Source organism: Hyposmocoma kahamanoa, unplaced genomic scaffold (assembly GCF_003589595.1).
Source record: "Hyposmocoma kahamanoa isolate Upper Pololo Valley unplaced genomic scaffold, ASM358959v1 94, whole genome shotgun sequence".
Classification (NCBI taxonomy): Eukaryota; Metazoa; Arthropoda; class Insecta; order Lepidoptera; family Cosmopterigidae; genus Hyposmocoma; species Hyposmocoma kahamanoa.
In genome coordinates, this window is record NW_020654878.1 from 9,737,929 (window position 1) to 9,755,166 (window position 17,238).

At 33.0% G+C, this 17,238-nt stretch overlaps 1 long non-coding RNA gene across 2 annotated transcripts in view; it reads right to left on the minus strand.

The window, feature by feature from the left end:
- Positions 1-15,080, minus strand: part of LOC113237891 — a 154,368-nt gene extending 139,288 nt beyond the window's left edge. Inside the window, exons 1-2 of one of the 2 annotated variants that reach the window (XR_003311072.1) lie at positions 15,066-15,080; positions 14,555-14,665 (exon numbers count right to left, since the gene is read on the minus strand). This is a non-coding gene — a long non-coding RNA (uncharacterized LOC113237891). Of the gene's footprint in view, positions 1-14,554; positions 14,806-15,065 lie in introns of those variants that run through there. The other variant, XR_003311071.1, reaches the window with a different exon arrangement.
- Positions 15,081-17,238: the final 2,158 nt, after the last annotated feature.

Consider the following 17,238-nt stretch of genomic DNA (forward strand, 5'->3'; position numbering starts at 1 on the left):
TGCCTATGAACCATTTGACAAATCGAAACTTTTGATGGCGTGAATTTATCACTTGGACGGGCAGTTTGAATAATTCCCAAGTTCTAATCTAATTAACCTAACCAAAACACTACAGATTGTTTGTTTTATTACTTTGACCATGACAGAGTGACCATAATTCATACTCCTTGGGAAAAGCGATAAATCATGCGGTTCTTACTATATATGACATTATTAATACAGATAGTAACCTAGCTTTTCAAATTGCCCGTAACATATATTATACATAGGAAATGAAACTATTTTCGCGTATATTAAATAAACATATAAACTAAACTAATCGCGTATTGTGGTACATACGCGATTTAAATCAGGAAAAAAAAAATAGTTTCATTTCCTATGTGTAACAATCGCGAAAACCTAAGAACTCCATATATATTATGTATTCTTTTTTTATAAAATGTTCTCAGTGTTTTATTTATATTAATAAACAAGTTTAATGTTGTGCTTAAATGGCAAACTTATTTTGATAATGAGATTCGTAGAAGTTACTTTTATCTTTAAGAATATAATTTGAATGGTATCGTATATATTGCATATAATCGTATCGTAATGTATGTATATATCATATTATATGCGTCTTTGTGTATTTAGAATTCTAGTGTAACATATTACATACTCAAGATTAGGTACCAAATGTATTAGAATAAAGTAAGTACAACCGAGATACGGCTTCTGAGAAACCACTTGTGTCATCTTTTGAAGTCGACACATGAATTTTCGCTATTTTAAAATGTAGCCAAAGTCTTATGAATAAATAATATATACCTACTTACAGTGGCAGCACTTTATTTCCTTTATCAAGGCAATGTCGATATTTGTTATTGACATGGTCTTGTTTTTGATCTTGACGACCTTCAAGGCCTAACGGGACTAATTTGAAATATGAACTTTTTAATTTAGTTCTGAGTAGTTCCCTAAAAGAATGCCGTTACTCTGTTACTCATGTACTTATAAGGAATTACCTTCATTGAGGCAAGGTAATTAGTGTGGTTATCTAGCACGTTAAGTATTTGTATAAGATTCGTGTACCTCGTCCTTCGATTAATGTGAACTTTTGAGCACAAAGAGCATGATTACTATAATTAATTGTATGACAATCTATGATTATACCTTTATTTTATAACTAAAAAACCGACCTCAAAAGTCATTCATCCCCAAGTTGTATGGTGGCAACCATTAGAGGTGGAATATTTTCTTCATATTTAAATGAGACTACTACTGAGATAGATACCCTCTTTCCAACAAAAAAATAATCACCAAAATCGATTCAGAAATGCCGCCGGAGTTATCGCGTAACATACATACAAAAAAAACAGTCGAATTAAGAACCTCCTCCTTTTTTGGAGTCTAATTAGATATATATAAATATAGTAGGTAATTGCTCGATCGTGCGTTCGAAGATTAAAAAAAGGATGTCGTCCAAAAACGAAGTTACGAGATTTCCAAATGTAGCCGACGTAAATATAATGAAAAAAAAAATTAAATTAAAAATATTTTAGCACTCAATTGCACGTCTATATTAAATGTGTGAAAAATACATATGTTTTCAAGTTGACCGTGTAACCGAATAAAGCCAAGGTACAAGAAGTTTTCCAATACTAATATATATTTATTTGTTTCAGAACGTCAGCGAAGGGTGTGACTTCCATACGAAAACCATTTTAGCCTCCGTTCCCATACATTTACATGCTTTTTTATTCTACGTTCTAATATTGGGCTTCTTCGTGACTCGAATTACTTCTAACCTATTAGTTTGTCGTATAAATAGCATTGTCTTACTGAAGATTAAAAGAAACATTTACATAATGTCACAGACAACGTGACGCCTCGAATAAGTTTCCATAGAATATATTTTCTGAGTAAACGCACGCTGCGGAGAAAACAATTCAGTTTTGTAAAATTTGTTATTGATAAGAACGAAATGTCTTTTACGTCTGAAGAACCCTTTGTATTCTGCAAATGAACTTATGGACCTTCTAATGTAACGATATTGAGTATTGTCTAATTTATTAAATTTTTATTTCATTGACATACCTATTTTTGTACTATTTCCTCGTGTCATGTATTTGTTGTCAACTTATGACTATCCTTGAAGAAGAACAATATTTGTAATGTAATTTAATGACATTTGTATATTATTAATGAATTGTTCATTTTGTAATACTTGTGTATTTTACATTTTATAATTTTCATTTTTGTTTGACGATCTCTATACAATTTCTTGTACCTTGACATGTAGTGCAATTTACACTGTAACATTATTTTTCATGCATTTTACTATGTTTAAATTTTGAAAGATTTCCTTGCACATGGTGTCTTATACAACTTCTTTACCGCCTGCTCTAGGAGGCAGGTAATGCTTTTTAACAAACACATTTAAATAAAATTTATCAGATATTATTTTTACACTCCAACAATAATCATCACATATATAAAATATAAGTGATGGTTGTTGTTGGAGTGTAAAAATTGTCTATTACTATAAAACATATTTGTTACATACATTTTTCTTCAGTGAAAATTTGCATTCTAGCGTACGAGTTGTAATGAAGTCGAACTTTATGCACAAAGAGTGAAGGAGGCAATTATCGTGTGCAGAGTACGGTATACAAGGGGTCTAGTAACAATAACAACTTTGCTCGTTGTTTTGGGATGTGTTTTGTGGTACAAAACCAAGCGGTAGCGTTGTTTATTATGTAATTAGATACAGGATCCCCTAGATTAGAAGGCAAGGTAAGCTTGTTATCGTATAACTTTAACTTATAAAAATATTGTAACCAATTTATTATTATCTATCTATGGGAGAGGCAATGGCATAGTCGGCCGGTGTCAGGGCCCTTTTATTATAATAATTAATAATAATAATAATCTTTATTTTACTCTTACAAAGGGTACAAAGTTTTATAATATAATTTTACATGAAAATGCTTAAATAATAGAGTACCTTTGCAAGAGACTGGAGTCTATACTAGGAACTAACCTGTGTGACAGATCTCCGGAAATTAAAATATATTAATAATAATATTATTAAATCATGTAAGAACCATACAGTATAAAATTAATACATTTTAATTGAAAATGCATGCCTGTGTTGTGTTTACTACCTAAGACATTGTATGTTTAAAGTTCCAATAAAATATAACATTTTGAGGAACGGCCTCTATTTTATTTTTTTAAATTTAGCTATAACCTTCTTCATTTCACTATAGCATCTATACTTTGTTGCACACATAATTCTATACATTTACAATAACAAAATTACACTTATGAACAGAATTATTGAACATAGCACAAATTACATTCATTTGTATCTACCGCACTTACATGGGAATACGATGTTAAATCAATATGAGTTTCATTACTACAGCCATAGGTTACATAATTAAAACAAGTTTAAATATAAGATTTAAATAAAGTTTGTTTGTAAAGATTTTTCTACAGGTGCTATAAAAAGTAACCATACGGACGGAAACTTTATAAAGACAAAAAGTAAGACGAAGAGCTTCCGACAGTACAATAAAATGTTGTGTATTGTTTACAATACGCTTTCGCTTTCAACAAAAGACTAAAAAGTTTCACTTTAGTTAAAAAACAGGGTCAATACACCAGGTAGCTAAAGTTGTTAGAAAATTGGGTGATGGCATTTTATTGTGTTGACATAATTGTTTCGTGTTACTTATAAGGATATTGTTTGTTTTTAATATTTGTTTTTTTATAGAGCAAAAAATGTTTTTGTATCTTTCACCTTTTCTTGTAATCAATTTAATGTAATTTTTTTTTATGTGATTAAAATATGAAAATATTGAGGAAGCACTTTCAGAAGTAGGTACTTTCGGAAAAATTTTCTCCAGGTGTTTATTTTAAATCCGCATAGCTTATAACCTTCGACCATACACGGGTAAAGAAACCGCGTAGTTTTTAGTTGGTACGTGCCTATAAAGCTTGAGTTTTTAGTTACCTACCCTCTATTTGAAGTTTGCCAGAATGCAGTAACTAGAACTAACCACAATCTGTCAGTTTCGTGAGAATGAACAGTTTCAAACGAGTTTGTACAAACTTAAAATTAAGTTATAAATACATTTTATACTTAGTAAGCGTGTATTTACAGTTGTTTGTTGATTTACTATTCAATATTATTGTATAAGTTACTTCATGAAAAAGAATTATAAAAGTGTACTATGTAAATTAAAAGATACTTATATGGAAATAAATAAAGGAAATAGTGTACTAGTTGTGCCTAATATAGAACTAAGAAAACAAAATAGATAAGTTTAACTCATCTATTTAAGGATATAAAATATTATCAAGGACCGCACAACGTGCTCAAGAGGCTGGCAGAGTTGGGTGCGGTTCGTAATATATAACAACAAATGACATATTTTTAGTCGATATAACGCTCAACAGAAATAATTAATTTATGGTATACAGACATTTGACATATTCTTGCATGATATAAAGGTCACTGGGTATAATAGACGTTTGATATAATAACTTTCAATCTAATATACCGATGGCATAATGTTCATTTTACACTTCAGATATGACATTCACTGAGTATAATGTATTATAAGTATAATTCCAGTGGTGTTTCGTGCAATGGTGAATGAACCGAATATGTTTGCATTTGCTAGTTGATTCGACCCCCTCTTGTGAGTTTAGGTTAGGTTAGTATATGACAAAGCTACACGAGCCAAGCGAGCGCAGCGAGCGTGCCGCGGCAGCGGCTGGCGACTGCCAGAACCGAATTTGTTTGCATTTGCTAGTTTAGAGTTTGGATGGTTACCAAAGGAAACTGCTGAAAAGGGAAACTTATTCTTATTTTGCGGTAATTTCCAGTCTTCTGGTTACCTATTTCATTAAATTAAATTGGTTACGAAAGTTCTGTTGTTTGACTGTAATTTTCTTAACTAAATGTAGCGAAAAATGAAAAATATTTTTTGTTAATCCTCCTGGAGACCAAGGTCTTTTAAACATACATTAACTTATCCGAGAATCCCTTAAAACTTATAAGCTATTTGCTACATAAATGTAACTTTTCTAAATTCGTAGCAAAAGAACGAATGTAATTGTTTTTCTAAATTAGAATTTTGAGCAGCTATCCTGCTATAGTAACTATTGCTACAATACTATATGCAATACGTACAGTAAAGAACGTAGTTTCTACTCGAAGTTACATATTTAGACCTAACATAATTCAATTCAAAAGAGATAGTTACGATTACATAATTTAATATGAATTGTTTAAAGTTTGTAGTTTACTTCTACGACGTATTAAAACGATTGCTTATACGTTTCACACGGTCATAGGGGACTCTTTGTAAGTTTTACTTTCATTATCATTAATAATACATTTCGTATCTACCCCTTACCCTGTGAGATAGCAGTGCGGTAACACGTACAGGTAAGAATTTGGAGGGCAGACTTAAAATAAACGAAAGGGCTGCGTGCAGCGTAGCTATCAAGGCGGGATGAAATATCGTCACAAGCTGAAAACACGGCATATTGCACGAGTAAAAAAAATCCACGACATCTAAATACACGCATGATATGTGGGTACTATATTTTTACTTACCCATTAGATTGTGGCCTGTATTTTTATACAACTATTTTTTTTGTTTAACGTGTAAAGGAGCTGGGTGAGTTTAGGTAAAGATGAACGAATAACGGTGTATTCCCGACTGCCACCACCGGAACAGATGTAACTAAGTTGTGCTGCATTGGCCATATGCGGTGGCATATGTGAATAAAATGCACTGTGTCTACACTGACGCAACTTTGGGAGGTCTACGGGAATAAAGATGATAATTATAACGAATTAAAGTTAATTAGATGTTTTTATAAATCATAAAACGCACGTTAATATTATATCTGAATAAAATTTTTAAAAACAGAAAAGTAGATAATGGAACACAGATGACAATGTTACCATTTCAAACTAATAGTTGTGCGTTAATAAATAAAACGACGAAGCGGACGCGGCGAGAAATTCCTCAATATACATATGTATTTCAAATGCGAGTGCTTCCGTGGAAACACGTGTGGCCACCAGTCTTCGCAAACATGTACAGCCCAGTAAATATCTAGTTCGAGTGAGGGATGAGGTAAAACTATTCCCCTTCTGATACAAATTTCACGAAGAAAGCAACTCGCACGAATACATTTTGCATGAACCCTTGAAGCGCCTCGAGAAACTTTACGGGATACCGCCCGAGGCGGAATTTGCAACTATATTCATATTATATTGGCGGTCTCGTACGATGCTTGGAATAAGTTTTCAGAAAATAATCAAGAATAAACGGGCCACGAAGAAAACTTAGACAGCTTAAATATTAAATATATTGAAAAAATTGACAGCTTAAATATTAAATATATTTAAAAAAATTTAGGCACCATTATCATAAATTACTATTTATACGGAAAAATCTTAAATCGTACAGAAATTCTGAAATATATTTACCGTTAAATTTATGCATAATATTAATTATGCACGATGCCTTCATTAATTCAATACCATACCTTTAAAATATGATAATACACACATAAAATTATGATAAATCGATACTGGTTTAAAATATTCTCTTTCTTGTCTTCATTATCAAATTAATGCATAAGTTATGATTTTGGTTCACGTTAATAGGATGGGAAGCAAAAATACTCAGACCATGGTCCAGAAGTTTAAGAAATTGTTAAAAAAGGTATTTACAACAATTATCATGAATGTAAGTGACTAAATAATGATGAAAAGACGACTGTAGATATGTGCAGTCTCGGACACTACTAGCTACCCAAATTGTAACTTTTTTATAATTAATATTGAAAGTTATGTAATTGACGTGAGGATCACACAAAAATGCTATTCTTCCATTGAGTAATCAATGGAATGATTTTTAAGCGTTACAGAGATGTCATATCCCTAAATTAATTCGTCGTTAACAATAATAATTAGTACATAAGTTCATTGTTTTATTGAGTGTGATTTATTAAAATTTCTATTATTTGAAAGAATTTAATATATATGAGGTGTAGTTTTTAATTTGTATTTGTATTTTTTTATTACTTTGATTATTTCCTGTTTAATTTTTAGCTCCCTCACATGTACCTATATGTAATGTAAATTTTAATATGTATTTTGCATGATTACTGATAAATAAATAAATACTGAAATACTATTTCCAACAACGAATTTTGACATAATTCACACCCTGGTGGAAAAAGCCACATCTGCAAAATTTCAGGAGTGAGGTTTATAGATTCTACGAAAGAAATTAGTCGATAACTTTTTATGCTTAAATAGAAAAGTTATCAAATTTCGCATATACGTAATTTGTTTTATGTATTTCCTATTATTTTAAGACTTTCGAGTGATAAAGCACTTTTGATGTTTAAACACATGTAGCTTTATTATATGAATGATCGTATTTAATGCGTAAAATACGACAATAAAACTAGAACCAAATAGTCTAGGAAGGATATTTATTAAGATTTATGACAGAAAGCACTTTTCTAAACGAAGTGTGCAAGAATATATCCGTTCGACAAATCCAATTTAGAGATTTAAGATTTTGCGACAAAGTTGACTTGGCCATACCCATGAGCGTCATGTCTGCTAAATTAAATTAAAGAATTTATTGATGTTTCCACTTAGCAATACCGCATTTGATGTCGACTTGGCAACGGTTAAGAAGTTGGAGACCGCCTTAGCCAATTGTATCTTGCATTATTTTGGGTTGACGACTCACACATTGCAAATACTTCTCGATTCCTTATTTCTACTGAAATAGAAATTGCAAATTTGTTTTAACGACTGAATTGCGTATTCTTTATATACTGTCAGCAAAGTTGAAGCCTTTCCAATTCCAAACTGTTATGTTTGCAAGCGGAGACTGTTAGCTAGCCGCAATCTTTTTTTGCGAAAATCTTGTGTTTATAATAAAAGTAGGCGTTTATAATCGCCGTTGCCTGCACACAAAATGAACCCTTAAGGTGATAACGCGTCTGCTTTGCTGATAGTCCATATATATATATATATGCTCGGTACTTACATGGTCTTTTATATAATAACAAACTTATTACGCACAAACAATGAAAGCATTCAGAGAAGTGTATAAATAAACCAGTGAATCTTGTTTGTAGTAGGTTTAACGAAGCCTGTTTTTTGGCGTACGATAGAAAATATTGTTTAATATAACAGAATAGAGTAAGCGAATAAAACAAACAATGTCAAAAGAATGGGCCAGCGTGTGTTTCCGCACAAATTGGACGCCTATTCTCATATATTGGAGATATTGCTCTCTCGATACGGGCTCATCCATACAAACATACATGGATATAGCGAAATATAACAGACACATTCTGTCTGTATTATTACATGTTTGTCGCAAACTTCATCATAGCGTGCACATGTTGTAGGATTGTTTGTTATTGGACGAGAACTTTTGATTTCTTTCACGAACATTGTGTAAGTAAGATAAAGAGTTGACTCGCTTATATTGGCTTGTATTAGTCTTAATAAAGTTAAGACTATTGTGTTTTATTTGTTTGCAGAAAAGAAAATATAAATTGAATTTCGTAGTAGGGTAAAGCCGATATAGATGTCGCAGTGGGATAGGTGCCTCGTTTTCAAAAAAACCTAACTTCCCTAAATCGCAACAAAGAATAATTAGTTTAAATAAGGAGTATAGACACCACTCATCAAAGTTCCTGCAGGGCTTTGTGTGGAATTGAAGTGTTTGGCTTGTGCATGCGTCTATCTCCGCGACGAACACGATAAACGGTTCAAAATTTCAGACGCAAGTATTTACTGTCGCATAATTTTGTAAGTTATAATAAATTTCGTTTTATTTTTATGATAACTATACACTTGTTCATTAACTGCGCACCTAGGTGTCAATAATCGATATTTTGTATATAGCTTAGTTATAGGGAAAAACCGGGATAGATGCCGCAGTGGGATAGGTGCCTCGTTTTCTAAAAATCTAACTTTCCCAAATCGCAACAAAGAATAATTAGTTTAAATAAGTAGTATAGACACCGCTCATCAAAGTTCCTGCAGGGCTTTGTGTGGAATAGACGCGTTTGGTTTGTGCATGCGTTTATCTCTGCGACGAACACGATAAACGATTCAAAATTTCAGACGCAAGTATTTACAGTCGCATGACTTTGTAAGTTACAATAAATTCCGTTTTATTTTTATTATAACTATACACTGGTACATTAACTGCGTACCTAAGTGTCAATAATCGCTCTTTTGTACATAGCTTATTTATATAATAAAAGGGCATCTATCTATCTATATCGAATAGGATAGTCGCCTCGATTTTTCGCGGTATAGGTGCCCTTAGGAGCAAAGAACTAAACAAGAAAATTAGGAAAATAAAATAAAAAATACATTATTTTAGTGAAATATACATGTAAATGATAATAGTTTAAAAATAAATAAAAGTACCAAAAAGACAAATTATTCACAGTTCAAACAGAAAACATTTTTGTATAGAATTTTTTGATAGCTACAAAAATACGTCAAGTAGGTGGTAGTAACTTTAAATACGTATATATTTATTATTAAAGATGTAGTATGCATATATATATAATATGTTAAAGATTACAAATAAAACATTTTATTATGAATTTTACTGTTTTATTCTATCCTTATTGGTATTTTCATTGTGTGGCGTCTATCCATATAGATAGGCATCTATCCTCAAAAAAATAGGTTTGCAAAAAGTCAATTTCTTCAAAGTCAGTAAAAGTTTGATGAATAAAATTAAGAATTAATGTAATTTTTATTATATTTATAGATTAGACTAGTTATATCTATAGGAATTGTTCATGGTAAACTAAAAATTTTTAAATTAAGAGTCCCTTTCAAAAAGTGGAGCATCTATCCCGGTTTTACCCTAGATATGTTGTTTGTACCTATAAATAACATTAAACAAAATATTGCTAATTTATGCGATACCTACGTATAATGGACAATCGAAGTTACATAATTATAAATCTAAAATAATTGATTCAATTAAAAATAGCAAATAGATTAAATATTTTTAATTTCAATTCAAAAGACATTTTTTATATCATTACATAATTTGATATTGGGACCGTTAATCATGGGAGCCGTAAACGGCCTGAAACATAATAGTTTCAATTACCATATATAACAATCAAGAAAAACGTAAGAACTTGGTATGTACAGCAGTACGGAATGAACATTGCAAACAACATCCGGGAAACCATGGCACCTGTAAAGGTCCCCAAACGATGGTTTGTCTGCAATAAAGAATATACGCGAATTAGATCCAAAATTATAATCTCAGTACAGAGTACTGCCTCCGTGGCCGAACGGCTACCACACCGGACTGCCACGCAGAGGTCCCAGAGTCGATTCCCGGGCCGAAAGTAATATTTGTATGGCTTACATTTATTTCTCTCGTGACTTTGGGTGTAATTTGTGGTGGTCTATGTGTGTGTCCATGGCACCCGCGACACAGGGTTTCCCTATTGCGGAGCTATGTTGAGTGTGTGCGTTATTATTATTAGTATTATTAGTACCTATTAAAACAACCGACCTCAAAAGTGCGTGGAATTATATGTATTTCACAAGTTTTATTGAAATCGCTTCCCGAAAAGTGCACGAAACCAGAATCATCCCCTAGTTAGACACCCTGAGAGGTGGAATATTTTTATTTTGGTGGGATTTGAATACTGAGGTACCGTCTTTCCAACAAAAAAAAAGGATCATCGAAATAGGAAGAGTTATCGCGTACATACATACAAAACAAAAGTGCATTAGTTTACTTATGCAGTTATCAGCAAATGTAAACGACCTCAAGTGTCGCCCGACAAGTCGCCGGATGTCGTGGGTGTTGTGTGTCGGTCTAGTGAGAACCCTAGTGCACAAATAAATAATGAAGATCAAGTGCGGGTAGTTAGAAAAACTCACTAGATGATGCTGACACCCGCCTCTTCAGTCCCTTCGAGACCATGGACGTTGCAGTATATATTCGAAATGTCGAAGTAATTAAAATATGTTTTATATGTGAGTATGTCCCGAATTAAAAATCAAATAATATGTGAAAATCGCGAAAGTTTAAATCAAAACATACAAACACAGGTTCGTGTCCTGTCAAATCGAAGAAATTTTTCTTTGTATTCGATCTTTGTATTAATAATTATAAGAAAATAGTGAAGTAAGAAATGAAAGTATTTTTCCGGATTTAAATCGGATATATTTGTTTTTTAAAACAAACCATAATATAACCTTAGTGAAGTAATTTCACAAAAAATAACTTAACATCCTTGTATTAAAACATCATAATATATTATTCCATAACATCAATATTAATACGACTGTTTATACGTGTAATACGGTCACAGGGGTCTCTAATTTCGCGAAATTACAATTGCCATATGAAAGTTAATCCTGGTTTTTATAAACTTCGGTTACCAACTTCGTGTATCAGCTTGACCGGAGCAACAATAATACCGCCTGTTTCGAGTTTGAAAATAGCAAAGTTTACTCCATTAGTAAACCAAAACTATCAAATTCAAATTCAATCAAGAGAACTAAACAAATTGTAATCACAAAACATCCGACTACTTTTAAAAATAGAATTCTCATCACCTGCTGTATAAAAATACATTGAATTCTTACAGACCAATATATGAAGTTTTATTTCCCTTTGTCCCGAATGATTTCAGATTTGGAGTTCACCGGCTCCAGTCGATAATGAAAAAACGTGTCTTGCACTGTAAAGGGTATGGAATTATATTTAAGAAGTACTTTTGGCGAATGACGAATGCTGGATACAAGTGAACTAGCATCACATCACCAGACTACCTACAGCAGTATTAATTTGTAATCAATAGGATTCATCTTTTTCTAATAACATTAATATAATTTATCTAAAATTTTTTAATAATAATATAATAACGCCCACACTCATAATGGGCCCGCACTAGGGAAAACCTGTGTTGCGGGTGATATACACCTACACGTAGGCAACCCAAACTCATAATGTAGGCCATGTAAATGTTTCTCCTGGCTCAGGTATCGAATCTGGGACTTCTGCGTAATAGCCCAGGATGTAACCTTTCGGCCATGGACGCAGTTCTGTCAGTTAACGTCTTGCGTAGATAGTATTAAAACATTACAAAGGTGTAACGATTTTACAACGAAAGAAACAAATCAAAATATTGTCAAGAAAACTTAGATATTGTTTTTTTTTACTAAATGTATCTTTGATTTGACAAAACCTGTCGCTTTATATAAATTTTAAAGAAATAGAGCTTTTTTATTATTTGCTTTTCAACGAGCTTTAGGTATGTTACAGTTCTTGTCAGGCATGATTCAATGAACAAAGAAAAAAGTAAAAAGAAAAATTTTCATATAGTAGTCGATAATGTGTCGACATTACGACTGACGATAAATAAATATTCAGTGAAAAATAAAGCACACGAAGCTAATTAGGAGAAATATTATGTCCAATATTAGACATTTGATGATTGACTTAATTAGCTAATTTTGCTAAAATATAAATGCTTAAAAGGACATTTTTTTTATTCTAAAGTGACCACACTCGGTTTTACAATTTTAAATGCCGGCGTTTAACTTTGTTTGAAACAAAACATGAAATTGGTAATTTATATTCCCGCTAGACCCCTTTCATTTTCAACTCTAAACGGTTATGTTAATAAAATTCAGTAGCATTTGTTTTTAGAAATAAGTACTTTGACGAACACGACCATTGTTTTAAATTACAATAAATACCGTCGAGAAAGTTATTTGTAGAGTCATTTAGAAAGTTAAATCGTAGCTTATAAAGATAATATCAACTTTTTTAGTAAGAAAATAGGCAGGTACTATTCTTATGAACACAAAATACGATAAATTGCATTTTCACAATAAAGAACTACCTTTAGTTTGATCATATACCTATACGACGAAAGAATTATAAGCTCTGTTAAGGAACAAAATTATGATTTAACAAAAAACATGCCCATAAATTCACTCTTACAAATTTACAAATTCGGTCCCGTCATTAAAACCCGTGACAGACATAAATCACAACCGAAGACAAATTGAACGGAGTCCTACTGCTTTTATCATTCAAAGTCAAAGTTATGCATATGTTAAACATACGTATGCATAAGTATAAATACATGATTTCGCCTATAGCCCTACGTGGTTCAATCCGCTTTATTCCCGGGGCTCAGTTCCTCGAGCGATACCAAAAGCTGCGGTACCATAGATGTGCTGTCAGCTTCAAATTTGAATTTGGAACGAAAGGAAGTCCCCGGTAATGGCACAAGTTAGATGAAACGGAGTGCGGGGGTCGCGGGGGAAGCTCTATCGGTAAAATGGTACTTCGACGGAGTTACGTCGGTAAAACTTCAACTTTGACTAAATATTTCCTCTGGGGTCACAGTTGGGACGTAAAAAATATGGGCTTAGACAATTTAAACTCTGCCTTATCTGCAATTTTTACCGTTGAAGTGACATTCTATCGTTGAAGTCAAGACACATATGTGTTTATTTACTCAGAAATCACAGAAGCTAGGCTACAACTGAATATTAACAAAATTTAGTAAATGTAAAATAACCTTATTTAAAGTTTACAATATATACTAGAACAATAAAAAATTGGCAACTTAAATTCTATAACTGTAATAACATCTTTCATTAAGCACTTAAAAACAAATAAATTGATCTAAAACACTGACTTATGAAAAAAATTCAAAAGTTGAAATACTAAAACAACGAATTACATGATTCATGATTTCTGTAATTACATTTCTACTTTAAATTCCAAACATTGCGTGCCCATGAGAAATTTAGAATGACAAATGCTAATGAGACAATAAACACATACTTAACTTCTTACTTGATTTATATGCCTATTAGATAACAAACAACAAGGAAAAAAATTCGAAGTTAAAATTACGTATATACCTACTTCCAGAGATAGAGCGAACCTCTAAACCGGTCAAAGAATATACAAACGATTGATAGGCATAACACGAAGCCAATGTATCCGAAAAAGCCAAATGTGAGTTCAACAAACTGTATAGGTCTTATAAGAAAATTGAATTCAAAACTTGGCAGAGGTAGCGCCAAGTATTACCAAGAAACGAACCTTTGAGTCAGCGCCACCCTGCGGCGGACGGCTGAAGCTTTTCAATGGCAATTTTTACGACCATCTGGCACCGTCTGTGTGCGTAAAGCCCTTCACGCACACCGTCTCAATGAAACAAGTTTATTTTGTGCGTGTAGTGATCATATTTATGTGTTTGTGTCACGTTCCATGTACAAAGTTGTATCATTGTCATTTGGGTCCTTTTTGTTGCCTTCCGAGTAGATAGATGGCATTGGGGGTAGCAGTTACGAGAAAATGTTATATTGGTCTATTAGAGGCAATCTCTGCAATGTTGGGCATAGTTGTTAGTGATAGAAGTAATGAATGAAAGTATAGATAGGTAAATGGTGTTGGTTGGTTATGATAAACGAGCCACTCACCAGAATATGTGCTGGCGGGAAGCGCACGTTATTCACACATGTTTTTAGTGGGCACGTCTGGATAATATTCCGGGCGCACGTGGTGTTGCCAGCAAATTTAGGCACAAAGCACTGTAAGAGTTTAATTAAAACCGTGAAGACGTGTTGGCCAGAGCGAGGTTTTCTCATAACTGTGATAAATAGCGTGAATTTCGTTTCCCATTGCAAAAAACTTGCCGCGTAGAAATGTGGAGCGAAACTGCACTGGCTATTGTTTAGTTTGCCAATTTATACGGGTCGGTTACACTTACGCCTTTTATTGAAGCATTACCGATAAAAAGAGCCATTATGAGTTTTATAGGCAGATTTTAATGGCGATATGTACTGGCTACACTTTTGTACTTCGTTTACCGGGCCAGCCGCATAGCATACGGACCAAATAAATTCTAGTAATTAATTGCAGCAATAAACACATCGTTATGAAATCAAAAAGCTGAATAACATAAAACAATAAATAACAAAACAAACTAACCAAAATCAGTTGCCAGATTAGCACTTCCATTTTAAATTAAAACACAATTAAATTGACTCTACATTTTTGTAAATGTTATTTAGTAGACGTCTGCCACGGCATCAAAATATATCTGAACAATATTAGAAAAGAATGTCAAAGTTTACAACACCTACATCTCAGCGTATCTCAAACACTTCTAATTATAAAATCTGTGTTACGAATAAAGTGCACGTTTGATGTTTTACAAATACTATCTTCACGGTAATCAACTTTCATCAATATCCAATCTTTCTGATCCCTTTTCTAATCTGCACTCGAAATCAAAATCTGATATTCTTGGAATGACTTTCAATCTGTTGATCTTTTGATTAAGTCACAATGGCGACTGTTATCGATACCGTTTATCAGGTTTAATACGCGTAAAAAGTAGAGTTCGTTATCAAACTGTGTTCCACTTACTTATCGCAAGGTTTCTGTGGTACAAAACAGAAATTGTTATTGTGCTTCGTATATGGTGTGTGAAGACTGAGTTATTATATACTATTTTACTCGTATTACTCTTAGTACTCTACGTCTTGGTTCCTAGGTTTTGCAACTTTGCTTGAAAAGAATAGTTTCTTTTAATAACTTATATAAAAGTCATATTAGTCATCATATTGCTCGCCGACAATCGGACAAACTTGACAAATTGGTTGTGGTGGTAAAGTGGAGGAAAGAGACTCCGCGGTCGACCTCCTAGCCAATGGCACTCCATTTCACTCACTATCACTTGGTCACTACCAAGTGACCGCCCTCACTGGGGGAAGCCCTCTCTCAGGGCCGTTGTAACAGGGAGCTATAATAACGGCCCTGAGAGAGGCAGAAGACAGATCCAGATGGAAGAAAATCGTCCATAAAGTCTCGAAAACCACACGACCTTCAGCAATGAAGATAACGACTAAGCAGAAGATAAAAGCCATCTACAAATAATCTTAATATACTGCCTTCGCGGCCGAACGGTTACCATGCTTGTCTGCCACGTAGAGGTCCCGAGTACGATTCCCAGGACGAGAGAAATATTTGTATAGCCTACATTTATTTCTCTCGAGAGTTTGGGTTTAATTTATGGTAGTTCATATATGTGTCCATGACACCTGCGACACAGGGTTTTCCTAGTGCGGGGCTACGAATAAATAAGTACTGAACTAACACAAGGATGAAATTTAATAAAATAGTAAATGTTTTAAAATAAACTGGATACTCTATTTTCATGTAACCTATATTAGAACCTACAATGTAATTAGTCTCTGATAATATATCACTTTCAGCAACAAATATCGTAATATACCTAAATAAACATAAATAAGTGTGCATAAAATATGGTATTTCAAGAAAGCCTTAATGTTTCTATGATCCTTACAAACTGCATGAAGTTTACTAAATCAATACCAATCAAAAGAATTCACGTGTCGATTTGCAGTAAGCGAGAAACAATTGTTACATAACCAGCCGTATAAGAGTCGAAGGGTCGTTCAGCCATCGACCTCACCTCAGCTGATCACAGTTAAACCTTAACAGCCCTGTGACGTCATGCCTTTTTTCTCTGAATGATTTATAACCAATAAAGTCCTCCTATAACTGTACCGATTGTTCTACACCAACCGCAATGTTTAAAGTCTAAAGTTACCCTTTTCTAGGTAACCGTTATTGAAAATTGCTTTTTAGTTTTTGCTCCAGTTCTTTTTGTTATTCAAAAATTGGTTAAAGGAAGTTGCGCAATATGCAAAAAAGGGTTTGATGGATTTTTTCGTACAGTAATAAATAAGAGCTTTGTATAGTTCTTTGGGGTATTGTGAAGTTGCAACGTGCGCACGTTAGAATGTAGACGCCATAAAATTTTAAATTCTCGTTCATTTGAATAGAAGATTGTAGTTTTGTTATGTTTAAGAATATCTTTGCATTTCGTTAACAAAATTTGAAACAATGAGAGCAATGTTTTGTGTGGTGTTATAAAGCACAAAATACAGATGCTTAAAATGTAAAGATACAAAAATTTATATGAGACATATTTTGGATATAAGACGACATCACAAACATTGCTCTGATCCCAAAGTAAGTAGCTAAAGCACTTGTGTTATGGAAATCGGAAACAACGATATCATAAACACTCAGACCCAAGATAATATAGAAAAATTAGTTTTCTACATTGACC